Source organism: Apteryx mantelli, chromosome 5 (assembly GCF_036417845.1).
Source record: "Apteryx mantelli isolate bAptMan1 chromosome 5, bAptMan1.hap1, whole genome shotgun sequence".
NCBI classification, from domain to species: Eukaryota; Metazoa; Chordata; class Aves; order Apterygiformes; family Apterygidae; genus Apteryx; species Apteryx mantelli.
Window position 1 is genome coordinate 70,778,311 of NC_089982.1, and position 13,613 is coordinate 70,791,923.

The 13,613-nt window shown below is 38.8% G+C and overlaps 1 long non-coding RNA gene across 2 annotated transcripts in view; it reads left to right on the forward strand.

Moving 5' to 3' along the window:
* LOC136992271 (uncharacterized) overlaps positions 1-13,613 on the forward strand; it is a 36,701-nt gene that overhangs the window by 22,918 nt on the left and 170 nt on the right. Inside the window, exons 2-3 of one of the 2 annotated variants that reach the window (XR_010884464.1) lie at positions 2,674-2,781; positions 13,351-13,475. This is a non-coding gene — a long non-coding RNA (uncharacterized lncRNA). Of the gene's footprint in view, positions 1-2,673; positions 2,782-10,796; positions 10,880-13,350; positions 13,476-13,613 lie in introns of those variants that run through there. The other variant, XR_010884465.1, reaches the window with a different exon arrangement.

Sequence of the window (13,613 nt, forward strand, 5' to 3'; positions counted from 1 at the left end):
AACTGAATTAAAATGACCATACCTTGATTTTTTAATTTTTTTTTAATTACAATTGGTAAAGCAGTTTTTACCAAAGGCAATTATTAACTTTGTAGTAGTCACAAAATGCAATTTAGGTCATCAACAAACAATGTGGTATTTTATTTCTTTCCTTTGCAGATAGGCTTGGATTAGTTGTCACATGAGTTTCTAAGATTAGATGTGTAAATTGTGGGTGTCTAAGGCTGTATTAAATAATGTAATAAAGCATTAAGTGTTCTCTGCATTAGCGAAGTTAGTTCCTTATTGCCCTCTCCAAATGAAGCAATTCAACTTCCTTAGTCAAAAGCCAACATTAAAAGAGAGTCAAATCTCAAAATCTAACCAAAACAAGCGAAGGAATGTCAGAATAATACATACCATTAACTATAAATTATTCATAATTACTTATTAAGGAACTGTTTTTAACAGGTTTAATGCAGCAGAAGCCTTTTGGGTTACCTCTCAGTTTGGATTAGGCAGCTCTGAAAGACCTGAGGAATGCTGCTCCCTGAGCAAAGGCTTCAGTGTTAAGCAAAACATAATCATCTGAATTTTTCTGATACTGTTTTCAGAGAAATGATGGAAACATTTCAAGGGTTTTAGTCAGAACTGAAGCCTCAGTTTAGGAGTGGCACATCACTTCATCTCATATTAACACTCAAGGACATACTAGTTGGAGTGACAAGAAGATACTTGGTGTCAGTCATGTACCATCCTTAATTTGAGAAACAATTGTCTAGCTGATAATTACAGTGAAATGTTAAGTAAATATCATTAATGTTTATTTTGGTAACTTTATAACAAAATTATTTGGTATATTAATAAGAAAAAGGAATAAAGTTCTCTATACAATAATAGGAATGCAAAGGTTTCCAGGATACTACCTGTGGCCTGTCCACTGACTGCTTGTATTCCCATAATGGACCCTATCACAAGTTCTTGAAAAAGTGCAAGTGTCTATATGAGACAATTCAGTAATAACTAGCTCATAAAGGATGTTTTTTTTCCCCCCATAGTCCTTAAGTAAGCAAGCGAGTTTTGTCCTGACAGGCACAGATAATTGTTCTTTATTTGTTCTGTGTTCTAATCATAATGAAAACATGAGTACATGATATTCACATGAAACCTTATGATCTTTAAATAAATAATACACAAGGGAGGTTATTCACTTTGTTTTATTTTCCTCTTAATGTTTCTTTATATCTGTTTTCAACTTGTTGCTGTTCAGATTCATTAACTAAGTAAATGCCATATTGGAATAAAACCTAGTTAGCCTAAACATCTTATGCAGCAAATTGCATTATCTGCTTGCTCTGTGTATTGAAGATAAATATCTCAAAATATTCTTAAAGAATGACTCTTAGAATGGAGCTAATTGAATAGTTAAAAAACACTTTAAAAATCACTGTTTGTTAGGTCAGGAAGCCTGATGTAAGAAAACATTTTCTTTTCTTATCAGATATCCCACTGATTCATTAAGAATAAACAATCCAAATTTGGACTCAGTTTCCTCTGGAATGTGTCCTTGTTGTTGATTTTGTAGCACCTCAAACTACACAAGCAATTTTAAAGACAAGTAAATGTCAAGTCAATGTGAGCAGATTCTCACATCCTAATCAGAATGAATAAGAATCACAAAGAGAGATGAGAGAGTGGCAAAAGGGCCAGTAAAATCAAATATTTCTGTGTTTAGGAATGTGATTGATAGTTTTGTTCTCAGTGTGAATGTGAGAATGAACTCACTTCTTGCAAATGTTCTGGCACAAGAAGATTTGACCAAGGGGGCTAAATAAGATGGTAACTTAACAAAGAAGGATTGAAATAGTTTTTCCTGAACAGGAAGGCATGAAAGGTGCACAGAAGTCAAAGGGAAATGTAGAAAAATGAAGGGAGGTGCATAGCAGCATGTTTTACAATGATCTTGAGTCCCCTCAGGCTTGAGGGTGCCTAGCTTGAGTTCACTTTATTAAGCAGTTTCCTCAAGCAGATGACCTTAAACTGACTTTATTCTACCACAGCAACAGTACTTCAGCACTCTTAACAGAACTTCATGGAAATGCAAATTTAACATTTCTCCTGAGATTGCAGTGAAGTGCTTGTGGATCTGTATCCTTCTTGAACTGGTTTGATAGTGGATATTTCTACCTTTTACAAAGAAAAGTACGTTTTTAAAAAGTGGCATAACTGATAAACTTATAGCCAACACTGGGAGCCTTCTGAGTTACCTGAGTTTCAGTGCATCTAAACTAATAATAATCTAATCAAGGTGTGTCCACTCTTCTACCTCTGTTTACACTAAATCCCTGGGGAGTTTTGATTAGAAAGTGAGTGTAAAAGACTGCAAAATAGAAATACTTTAGGCCAGTGAGTGCCAGCATCTGCTTTTGATGCTATTTATTGCAGCAGGGGACTTCTTTAAGAATGTAACTAACTGTATTATTTGTAATTTATTAGTCTGCATAATTACTGCTAAGGGTATTGTAAGAAAAAAGCAGCTAACTCCCACTTCTACTTGGAAGTTCTGTGGATCATATTTTTGATGCAGCAAAGGATAACAAACCACCCCCCAACCATTCCCAAATTGTCTGCTCAAAAGTTTGATTTATCTTTTTTTTTTAATCATAGATACCATTTTTTTTCTATCAATCATAGACAGTTCTGGCACCCAAAACCTGGCTGAGGGCACAAAGAATCCTTGCTCCTAAGAGGCTGTATGCAGCAGGTGGGACTGAACTGATCAAAGAAAACCTGCAAACCTAGGTAAGAAAAAAATGTGTTGTGCATCTTTTTGCTGCCTAGGGTTAAAACCTGCTCCTAGAAAACTCTGGAAACGTTTCTTCCTCAGTGGGGAAAATCACAGAATGGTTGGGGTTGGAAGGGACCTCTGGAGATCATCTAGTCCAAAATGTTTGTTGGAAATATTTTGTTATGATCGTATGCTTTGCCTATGTCCTAGTTACTCCTCACTGGCTTCTATTTTTTCTCTGGGTATGTGGTGTGACCAGCTCTCTGGTAAAAATGGAAACAACATCACTGCTTTTGAGGAAACAAAGTTATACTAGGAGTGAATTTGTCCATAAAATAGAAATAGGCTTCTTCAAAGGTTAGACAGCTTAGGAATCATGAAGGATCACATTAACGTAATGCAGTAGACCACAGTGATACCACGCTGTTCACAGTGCCATTAATTACTCCCAGTCTTGTGGAAACCTCTAATTACTAGTTGTCAGTTCTTTACAGAACTTATGAATAAGAGAATTTGAACTGAAAAGAGCAGAAGCTCTTACAATAATTAAAGAAATTATTTCTTTCCTGGCTTTTGTTGGAATAGCAATGACTATAGTCTTCTCACAGCTTCCCAATTTCACAGAGTAGAAGCTGTCATAACATTTAGAGAAGGCTTGAGAAGAACACTGTGAAAATAAAATGATAAATGGGCTGAGTTAAGAGAAACAGATAGTACAAAATGACAGCTGTGAAGAGCTGTATGCCATCCAACTGCACGCACTAGCTACTGTGAAAAATGCATTTGTAACTTAGTGTCTCAGCATCCTATTCAGTTTTCCTTTCTTTCAGCTCCCCTGTCTGCAACAACTTGAGCCTTACCGCAGAGTGGAGGCATAGGCTGAGTGCATTAGTGCTTGCAGGATATAGAACAGCTTCTTGACCTGTTACTCTGTATTTTTCAGAGGTTGCCCCTACCTCAGTCATCCTGAGAAGGCTGATAGAGTGACTGCTTTACAAGCACAGTTTAGAACAGGACTACAGGAGGACAAACAGACCAACAAACAAAGGTGCCTTAACTCCAAGCTTGTACTGGCAACCATCTAAAGGACATGAAAAGCTTCCCATTTGCGAGCTCTGTAGAAGCCATATCCATTACTAGGAATACTGATTACATTGTTAACTTGTTTATCAGGTGATCTGTCTGGACATAGACTGAATACCAGTGTCCCCTTACTGATCCCAAATTTTATATCTCAGATGGTTGCCATTATCCAGTTGTCTTGTTCAGTTTTTTGTTACTTGACACAAATTTCTAGCCTGGTTGTATTTTCTTCTGTTGTAAATTCTTTGCAATTACTTCTGATGACAAAGCGCTTTACATGTTAAAGGCTGAGTATCAGATACTAGGGAGTTACTGGTGGGGGGGGAGGGCTGACAGACAGAGGAATGGACAGGCAAAGTGATTGCCCAGGCCTTGTTTCATTTGTAAACCAGGCTAAAGATAAATCATCTCCCCACTTATAAGGGTACCAAACAACTCTACAATAGCATCTTTGCAACTGATGCAAAGTGCTGTGTTGTGGTAAATAACAGCATATTGACAATGCTAACTCTGCAGATCAATTTATAATATCTTTTACTATATTTACTATAGTCTTTACTAAGACTCCTCCTGAAGTGCAATATAAAATCTAGCTGATTGATTAACTAGGTGATTTCATTTCATACCTTTCTCAGCTAATCTGATACTGCAATGTTTCATCACCTTATTTTTTATACTTGCAGCATTTTTTCAATTCTTTGAAAGTATATCACATGCATTTTATCTATCATCTACCTCATTGCACACAGAAGCTGTTCCATAAACCTTTTCTGGTTTCCTGTGCAATTTGCATACAGAACGCAGGGCTCTGTTGACATACAGAAACAAAACTGCTGCTTGTTAAATCATGTGGCAAGCACAGAAATGAGCAGCTGAAGCTGAGGGTTTGGTGCTGTTGTATATGTCTTAGATCCTTGATTTATTCTGTTAAATTGCTGTCTTCTTTGAATGGTGATTTAGTTTGTACCTGACCTTGGTCTAATTAGGTCATTGAACCAATTACTGCTGTAAGTGCAAAGCTGGCTGTGTTTAAAGATATATGTATTTCCATGAAGATGGGGGAAATGAGAATCTTAGATCAGCTCAAGCTAACAAGCAAAAAGCGTCTTCTCGCAAGAAAGCATTCTGCTCTCTTGACCGGAATGTACTATTTTTTTCCTATGTGTTCTCACACATTAAAAGAGTGTAGGAGGACCAAATGTCACCACTTTGTCTTGTTATTTTGCCAGTGACCTTTTCATTACCCTACAGACTCTCTTGACTGTACTTAGTGTGGTTTCTTCTCATCTCAAGGCTTACACAGGAAGTTTAGATAATAGTTAAGAAAAAAACAATATAGATAAAATCTAACAAATGTGGTAGTGTTTCTGCTTTTTATGTAAATGTGAAGAAGCACACATATCAGCTGGACAATTTTTGAACTGCACAGCCAGAAAGGGCCAGCACAGCAGCACATGATAGAGCAATGTGTAAAATGAGAGGTCTTTTTTCAACACAAAACATTCCTGTATTTGCACAGCCTCAGGCCAGTCATTCTCCCTTCCCCCATCCTTTTGCCTCTTGCTTCTCAAATACAATATTAGTGCATTGCCGAAGGGCAAGGTGGAGTATGTCTTCAGACCTCCAGCACAAAGCTATTTCATTCCTGTGGCTGATCAGGTCTGTTACTATCTATCACTGATCTGTTACCATCTATCAGATCTGCAATCGGGAGTAAGCTAGATGGGCATGGGACTGTATGTAGGCCTGTTTGGGTTGCTCACAAAGATTTCCCCTTGTCATCCCCAAATATTCTGCCTACTCACTGGCTCTTGCCACCTTCCACAGTTCTCTGCCTCTGCCCCACTTCTACCTTTTGTCTTTGCTGGTGGATATAAAATCAATCTCCCAGGACCCATCAGTCAAATATTCTGGTGTTGGGTATCAGCATTGATGGGGCTGTCCTTGCAGTGATCTGGTGCAGTGATAGGCGCTTCACTGTGTTTTATTAGGGTTGAACTGATCTCACAGAAGTTTTCTCAAAGCCTATGGAGCCAGTGACCCATTTCTAGATGCTAATCAGTAGGATGGGTTATTTTATGATCAGAACTGACAATTAGTCAGAAGTGACTAGTTAGGGAGTGTTGAAAAATGGACTTATGAAACAAAAAAGAAACATAACTATAGATGCACTCAGTTCTGTGTGATAGAAGCATTTCTGACTGACTGACTGACTGTGGCTTTTCCAAAGACCTGGTAGGTGGGATCCCAGGGGACACTGCCCTGAAGATCAAAGGATCCCAAGAGAGCTAGTTGATTCAAAGACAATCTCCTCAAAGCACAAGAATGATCTATCCTGATGTGCAGGAAATCGAAGGTGTGGCCAGAGGCCAGCTTGGCCAAATGGGGAATTCCTGACTGAGCTTAAATGTTGGAAGGAAATGGAGGCAGGGATGGACTATCTGGGAAGAATATACAAGCATTGCCCAGACTTGCAAGGAAGGAATTAGGAAAGCCAAAGCTGAACTGGCGAGGTGTGAAGGGCAACAAGAAGCTTCCACAGGTACACCACCAACAAAAGGAACACCAAGGAAAATATGGGCCCACTGCTCAGTAGGTGACCCGCTGGCCACCTGGACAGGTGACCTAGTGATAAAGGACATTGAAAAAGCACAGGTGACTCCTCACTCTTCCTTGTCAAGGTCTGCTCTCAGGCTTCCTAGATCCTTGTGCCTAGTGTGCCTTGTCAAGAGTTCTGGGGAGAAAATTACTACCCATAGTATAGGAAGATTGAGTTATGGACCACTTAAGCATACTGGATGTATACAATTCCCTCGGCCTAGATGGGATGAATCTGAGGGTACTAAGGGCAAGCTGGCTCATGTCACTGCAAGGTTACTATCATCTCTGAGAGGTCCCTTCCAACCTATATTATTCTATAATTCTAAGAAGCTATGATTGTGTGGCAACAATGTACAGAATGCAGACATGCTTTCCAATGAATATCTAATGGAAATAAAGAACGTAATTAGGCAGGTTTCCAAAGATATTGGGATTTGGGGAATAGAAGACAAATGAAAATCTAGCTACTCTTTCCTTGAAGACAGTGGCTGAAATCAATTTTGTATAAGGGTAGAGCTCCAAGCAGCTTAAGATTGACTGCAACTGGCTAACATACTGTGGAATATTATTTATACTGTCTGAAGTAGAATCTTAAATGTCCTTGTTAAAGCATGTTAGCCATCAGCTTTTCAAATAAACACACCCAGTATGACCGATTACTAAAACTCTATGGACAACTAAATATGTTAGAAAAATAAAGCTGTCTTGCCAGTTAGGCTTTAGTGTTATGAAATCAAAAAAGGACGGTAACATGCATGGCAGGCCCTTCCAGACAGAAAAGAGTCAACAACTTCCATTCTTGGAAAAATCATAGTATCATTGAATAATGAAGGTTGGAAGGGACCTCTGCAGGTTATCTGGTCCCACCACCTGCTCAAATCACAGCATATTTTGAGGCTAGACTAGGTTGCTTGGGCTTTGTCCAGTGCAGCTTTGAACCCCCGCATGGATTTTATAGATTTTTCAATCCAGAACCTCTCTGGGCAACCTGGTCCAGTCCCTCACAGTGAAATTTTTTTTTCTTTATGTCTAATCAGAATTTTCTTTGCTGCACCTTATGATCATTGCCTCTAGTTTTTTCACTGTGCACCTCTGAAAAAAGTATGGCTCCATCATCTATATAATGCCCTTTAGGCTGTGGAAGAAACTACCTTTTCTGTCCAGCTTCATGGATCTTATTTTGGAAGATTTGTTGCTATAACATACAGATGTGTATCACAGAATCATGATGTTCAGGTTTTTACAATAAGGTTTCTGACATTCTTCCATCAGTTGTTTCCAAGGTTTTAAAAAGTGCTTTGCTCACTAGCACTGTGCTCTAGTATGGAGAAGAAAGTTTTTTATCAATAACTGCTAAATTTTCCTGATTGGTAAATTAGCCTTCCAAACCTTGCTGATTGCTTGGATAGGTTTATTTGTCTTTCTATGAGAAATTATTACTGTTTGCTTATATTCCTGTGAAGTTCTTCTGTAGTCCTAAGTAAAGATTCAGGGATATTTTGAAAGGCTTTTCTTAGTTGTACTGTTGTTAATTTTTCTAAAAGCCTTTTTGATCAGAAAACTCCTACCAAATACTGCACACAAAATTAGCTCCCATCTTTTACATGTCACTGTTTCACAGCAGACTACAGAGATAGCAAAAGGGATGAGAGTTTTTCAGGGTCCATAACAGAGTTTAAGATCCTTAAATTAGTGACCTGCTTCTTCCCTCAGTCTTGTACTCTGGTGGCTGAAGTGACATTGGAACTACTAGATTTTAAGCTGCTTGTTTCTACAGAGTGATTTATGGTCAGTCAGGTTAATTCAGTAGGACTGAGTATCCAGTGAGATATGCTGACAAGAACGTGTACGTACCCTGATCTTTCTCAGAAGTCATGAGATCTGTTCTGCAGCTCAGATATTTCAAACTTTGCTAGTGTTTGGACTACCTTAAAAATTAATAACGTGATGATGGGATGTGCTTTTAAAGCTCACATTCGAGAAAGGTGTGTTTGGGAGTGGCAATACTTAGTAATTCTCTGCATAGACATGCATACCCTAGCTCCTTTCCAGCTGCCTGATTAGGACTTGCTTCTCCACTTGTTGCTGTGTAAGCTCACTTTTAGCCAGTTGGAGTCATGACAACACTGTACTATTCAGTGTGAGATAGGAAAATGGACACTGAGTTTTTCTTTGTTTCTTTCAAACAAAGATCTCAAAGAGTTCAAAAAGCTCTCCCTTTTGAACCAGCCTTCTTCCTCTCATTCCTGTCTGTTTGTTTCCCTTGCTGGTTCTCCTGAGTGTCAGGCTATCTGCTCAATTCCACTTCACATACTGCCTGGCACCTTCAAAGGTGCCTCAGAAGCTTTTCTGCTGCCTGAAGAATTTTCTGCTGTCACTGTTATTGCTTTTTGTGTTTTGCAGTTCACAATTGCTTTCTCAGCAAAAGTGGCAGGTTTGTAACAGAACAAAGTCATAGCTAGAATTTGTGCATTGGTTGTATTACTGAGCAATACACTATGAGATCCCCTATATATAAATGGTTGGAGGGGGAGGAGGTGGACTGGTCACACAAGCTGTAGAGTAGCTCTAGAACAGTTTGAGAGAACGAGTTACTCCATTCTTCTGTATCATCACCTTTTTTTGGATATGTCTTTCTATTTAGCCATGTCAGAAAATAAAATCCAAGACAGAATTTTGAAAAAACACAATCAGGAGTATAGTGGTTAAAGCACTGACCTGCAGAGTGGGAGACCCAAGTTTAATGAATCATGCATTCATGGCTATGAAGAATATATTTTTTACTCAAGAAATGTTTAATTTATACAAAATGGAACAGCTGAAACAGAAGAGATTGCAAGAAAGTGAGAGAGAAACCAAATCAATCAGCTAGTAGTTAGGGATCTTACAATGAGTTCTGATTGCCTGAGCAGGCATCTAGCCTGGGGCTATTTAATAGTCTGATGAGGTTTCTGTACTTTCTGTGCAAAACATTTTTTCAAGGTTTAGTTCTGTTTTAGTGCAGAGTAAAAACTAGTGCAGAAATCTCTCCAACTTTCATGAAATAGAGTGTTTGTTTTCTGTCCAGTACTAATCATTATGCTGCTCACATATTCTGAAAGGGAAGTGTCCAGCAGGCTGCATCCCACTGATGCAGCTAAGGAAACAAGGTTGATACAGAGATGGGCTCTAAACTGGAGGCAAAGGAGTGTGTAAATCACAAATTTTCCCCTAAAAGAACTATAGGGGGTAGCTTAGCCACTTGGAAGGGATCCATGTGAAGGTTCAAAAGTTCAGTTTACCTTGAACACTATTGCTTGAAAAACAAGGTAAAGATCTGGCTGATGGATAAAGATCTGGTTGACACCTATGTAAAATACACTTTTGTATGTATGCATTTAAATATTTGTCCAGGATTTGATGATGTGGCTTCCCGGTTTGTTGAATAATTACTCTTTCTGTTCTTAACGTCTTTTTGTATGATATATGCCATATACTTTGCTTGTCATCACTCTTCCTTCTATTAACCCAGCAGCTATTTGTTTATTTAACCCTATGCTAATGGGCAGTGGTGAGAGAGGAAGTTCAAAGTGAAAGCCCAGGGTATTCACCCTGCTTTCTGGAAATAGCAACTCGGGATTTACTGGCACCTTTCATTAAAGCAGAGGGAAAAGTAAGAATGAAGGACAATATATGCTAGTATGTCCTGCAGTTGGGATTTGAGATTGCATGGCTGAAAATTCCATGGAACACCTTATTTCTGTTCATTTGTCTGTTTACTTGTTGCTCTTCAAAATGGCATAGTGCGAGCTATGGAGCTTTTTCACAGCTGGACCCTGACTTACTGTATAATATAAAATACCTGTCATTTTCTTAGCGCTCCTCTCTTGACTTTACCTGTTGCAAATGGGATAAAAGTATCTTCCTACAGTTTGGTGGTCTAGTTTGGCCAAGCTCTTGACCTGTTTTCTGGAATACCTGACATTCCTAGCTAATTATTCATCCAAGCACTAGTTAGCACCTGGTATCAGATGATATCAAGTGTAATCAGTAAGAGATGTCCAGGCAAATGCAATTACTGGATAAATAAATACTGTTTCTTTGTTAATCATTGTAACTCATATGGTGTAGCTCAAGTTAATGCAGACATACAAGGCTGGAGGATCCCTCCGTCTGCACTTGGGAAACTTCCTACACTTACATAGTTTGCATAGTGCAGAGGTATTCCTAGTCAAACGGTAACAAATAAAGGACTCACTACTTTACTTCACTCTGTATTACTTAAATGAAATGTGTATTATTGAATATAATTTTCTGCTTCATTTTCCTCCTATAAAACTTCCAACATCGTAATTTTTCACTCATCTGTTCTGGTAAAAATATGAAGTAACTCATCTGAACTGAGACCAGATTCACCTCTGCTGTGCGTGGTGGGGAAGAGAGCAGGAGGTAGGTAAAGAGGGGGCTGCCCAGAAAGGTGGATACTCCAGCACTGTGTGATGGGAGTCCATGTGCTGTGCTCTCCTCAGAGGCTCCTTTTGCCCTGACCCCTCTGCCTGCCGGCCTGCATCTGAGCAGCTCTGCTGCAGTGGAAGAAGTGGGTGTCCTGTAATTTACTTTGCAGGGATCACAGCTGCCCGCAAAATTTGGCAGATTGTATTCTTTACCTCTTGAATAAAAGGCCAAGTAAATTTAGGCTGGACAGAGGCTGGAATTAGTAAAATCCTGAAAACCAGAAAAACCCTTGTAAACTGCTTGAGTCACCCTAAAATTTGCCTAAATTAAGATAGTGTGCCTCCCCATAAGGAGCTATTTTAAACTAAACTACTTGCCTCTGCTTAAAGCACCCTTCTTCCAATTTAGGCTCTCTATTGTTGAAGTAGAATACCTGAGAATTATTTCTAGCAAATCCAATTAAAAAGAAAACTACCAAAAGCAACAGTCACCTTTCTTTGAACAGTGAGTGCTAGATAACGTCTTGTGGTTTCAATGGAAGTTTCATTACATTGGAGATTGTTGACAGGAAACACAGTCATGTCAGCTGAGTATCACGCTAAGGCCAATATGACAAAAATAAACCCCAGCAGGATAATAAGGGCAGAGAGGTGAACAAATTGTCCTTGCTTTATTCTCATAGATTCTCGCTCCAGAGCACTCAAGAGTTCACATTTAAAAGTAAACAGAATGGGTGTGAGCACATGTATAAGTGCACATGCACATGCACGCTGAAAAAATCAATTATTCTGAATTAGTCGGAGTCATGCAGCAGAAAAAAGCAGGTTAGCAGATGGGGAGATTATATTTATTTCTATGTAAGAATGAAGAGCATGATATGATTGAGTTATTAAGTGGTCCACAAAATGGGCGAAGATAGGAAATACTAGCTTAGTAGCAGTAGTTTCCAGAGGTCTCTCTGCATAAATGGAAAGCACCTAGTAATGTTCATGTACATGATGCTTTTATTCACCATGAGTAGTTGGGTATTAACAGATCTACACAGAATTGTGGCATCACACTAGATTCAAGAAGAAATGATATTCATAATGTTTTCATGTGAACATTTGCTCTTATCTTTCCCCTGGAATTCAGATCTGCAGATAGCTGGTTTTGTACTACTAGTACAAGTATGAACAATTAAAAAATGTTGAATACATATTTGAACCAATCTGCTGAATATGACCAGGCTTGCATGAATTTACTGAGAAGTGCAGATATCTTTTATGCATTATGCTCTTCCAAAACTAGGCTAATCCAGCTAGTTAGCCCCAGCTGTTACAATGAGACATTGCTAATAAGAACATTTACTAAGTGCTCAAGACAGAGCACAGACATACCTAGCTGATTCTCACTGCATACCTGTAAAACATATGTGTAAGTACTACTATTCATACACTTGTTAGGTGGGGAAAGAGAAAGAGAGAAAGAGAGAGAAGGGATTCCCTTGTTCCCAACTGTTTGTTTACATGTCTCTCCCTCCCCCAGGGAACAACAAATGACCTTACTGCATCTGCCTCCCTTTGCTAACACTTTTTCTGCCCCTCTGCTTCACAAATGCTGGTCACACTATCCTTTCTCACTGATTAAAACAATTATATTAAACTCAGAGCAACTGGTCCATACTTAGCTTGAAATGTGCTGCCTTTAAGATCTGAGGAGGAGACTATGTATCTAAAACTTTGCCTTCCTTTTTCCCAGATATACTAGTTGGGCAGCTAAAAACAATTACCCTTCTTCTACAGGTCTTCCCAAGCTTTTCCAAAAAATTTCAGGCACTTTACTCAAAGGATATTAGAAAAATAAACTACTGTCTTTGCTACTTGGTTGAAGTAATGGGAAGGGAAGCAAGAATATTAGAAAGCAAATACTGCAAGAGGTTTCTGAGTATGTTGGGCTGAATATGAGTTTATGCAGTAAATATCATCAAATTATTTGAACTGTATCTATCCTACTTTTATTAGTATTTTATAGGTTTTTCAAAACAGAATTATTTATCACTTCCTACAGTATGTTTGGTATCGTATGTAACTGCCAGTACTGACTGCACTGCTGAAGTAGATGATTGTATTCAGAGGCTGAAAAGCTCTCACATGCTGGAAAGTGTAAGTTGGCCAGCCGGGATGCTTGGCTCATGGATGGAAGTTGCCTAAGAACCATATGCCTTCTTAATGGTATTTAGCTATTCTTAGAATCACCCCCCACACCATAATAGACAGATCAGTGGGTAGAACAACACTAGACTGAAAGATGGCTTGGATACCTACCTGTGAGTCTCATATGCCCTATCTCCATAGCCTGTAGTGCCAAATGTATCATGATGTGATCTGCAGTGGACAAATAGAAGACGGATCAAAATTGCTTGGTTCTAGTTACCTGAGATGTGTCTGCGTTACAAATAGTTACCTCTCCTCTTATTCTGGCAGTTGCTGTTAAGGACAGAGTCAAGCAGTAAAAAGGAGAAGGATGCTGAAGGAACTAATCAAAGGACTAACATTTCAGAATGGCTAAGGGACAATTCTGATGCATATTACAGCCCAGATTTTCAAAGGTGTGTAACTTCTGATATCAGTACTTTTGCAGCTTTCTGGGATGGACACAAAACTCCTTTGAGCTTACATCCAAATCCAGCTGTGACACAGGCAAATGCAAGTAGGTACATATTTAAAGGGATTTGCATTGGAACTGA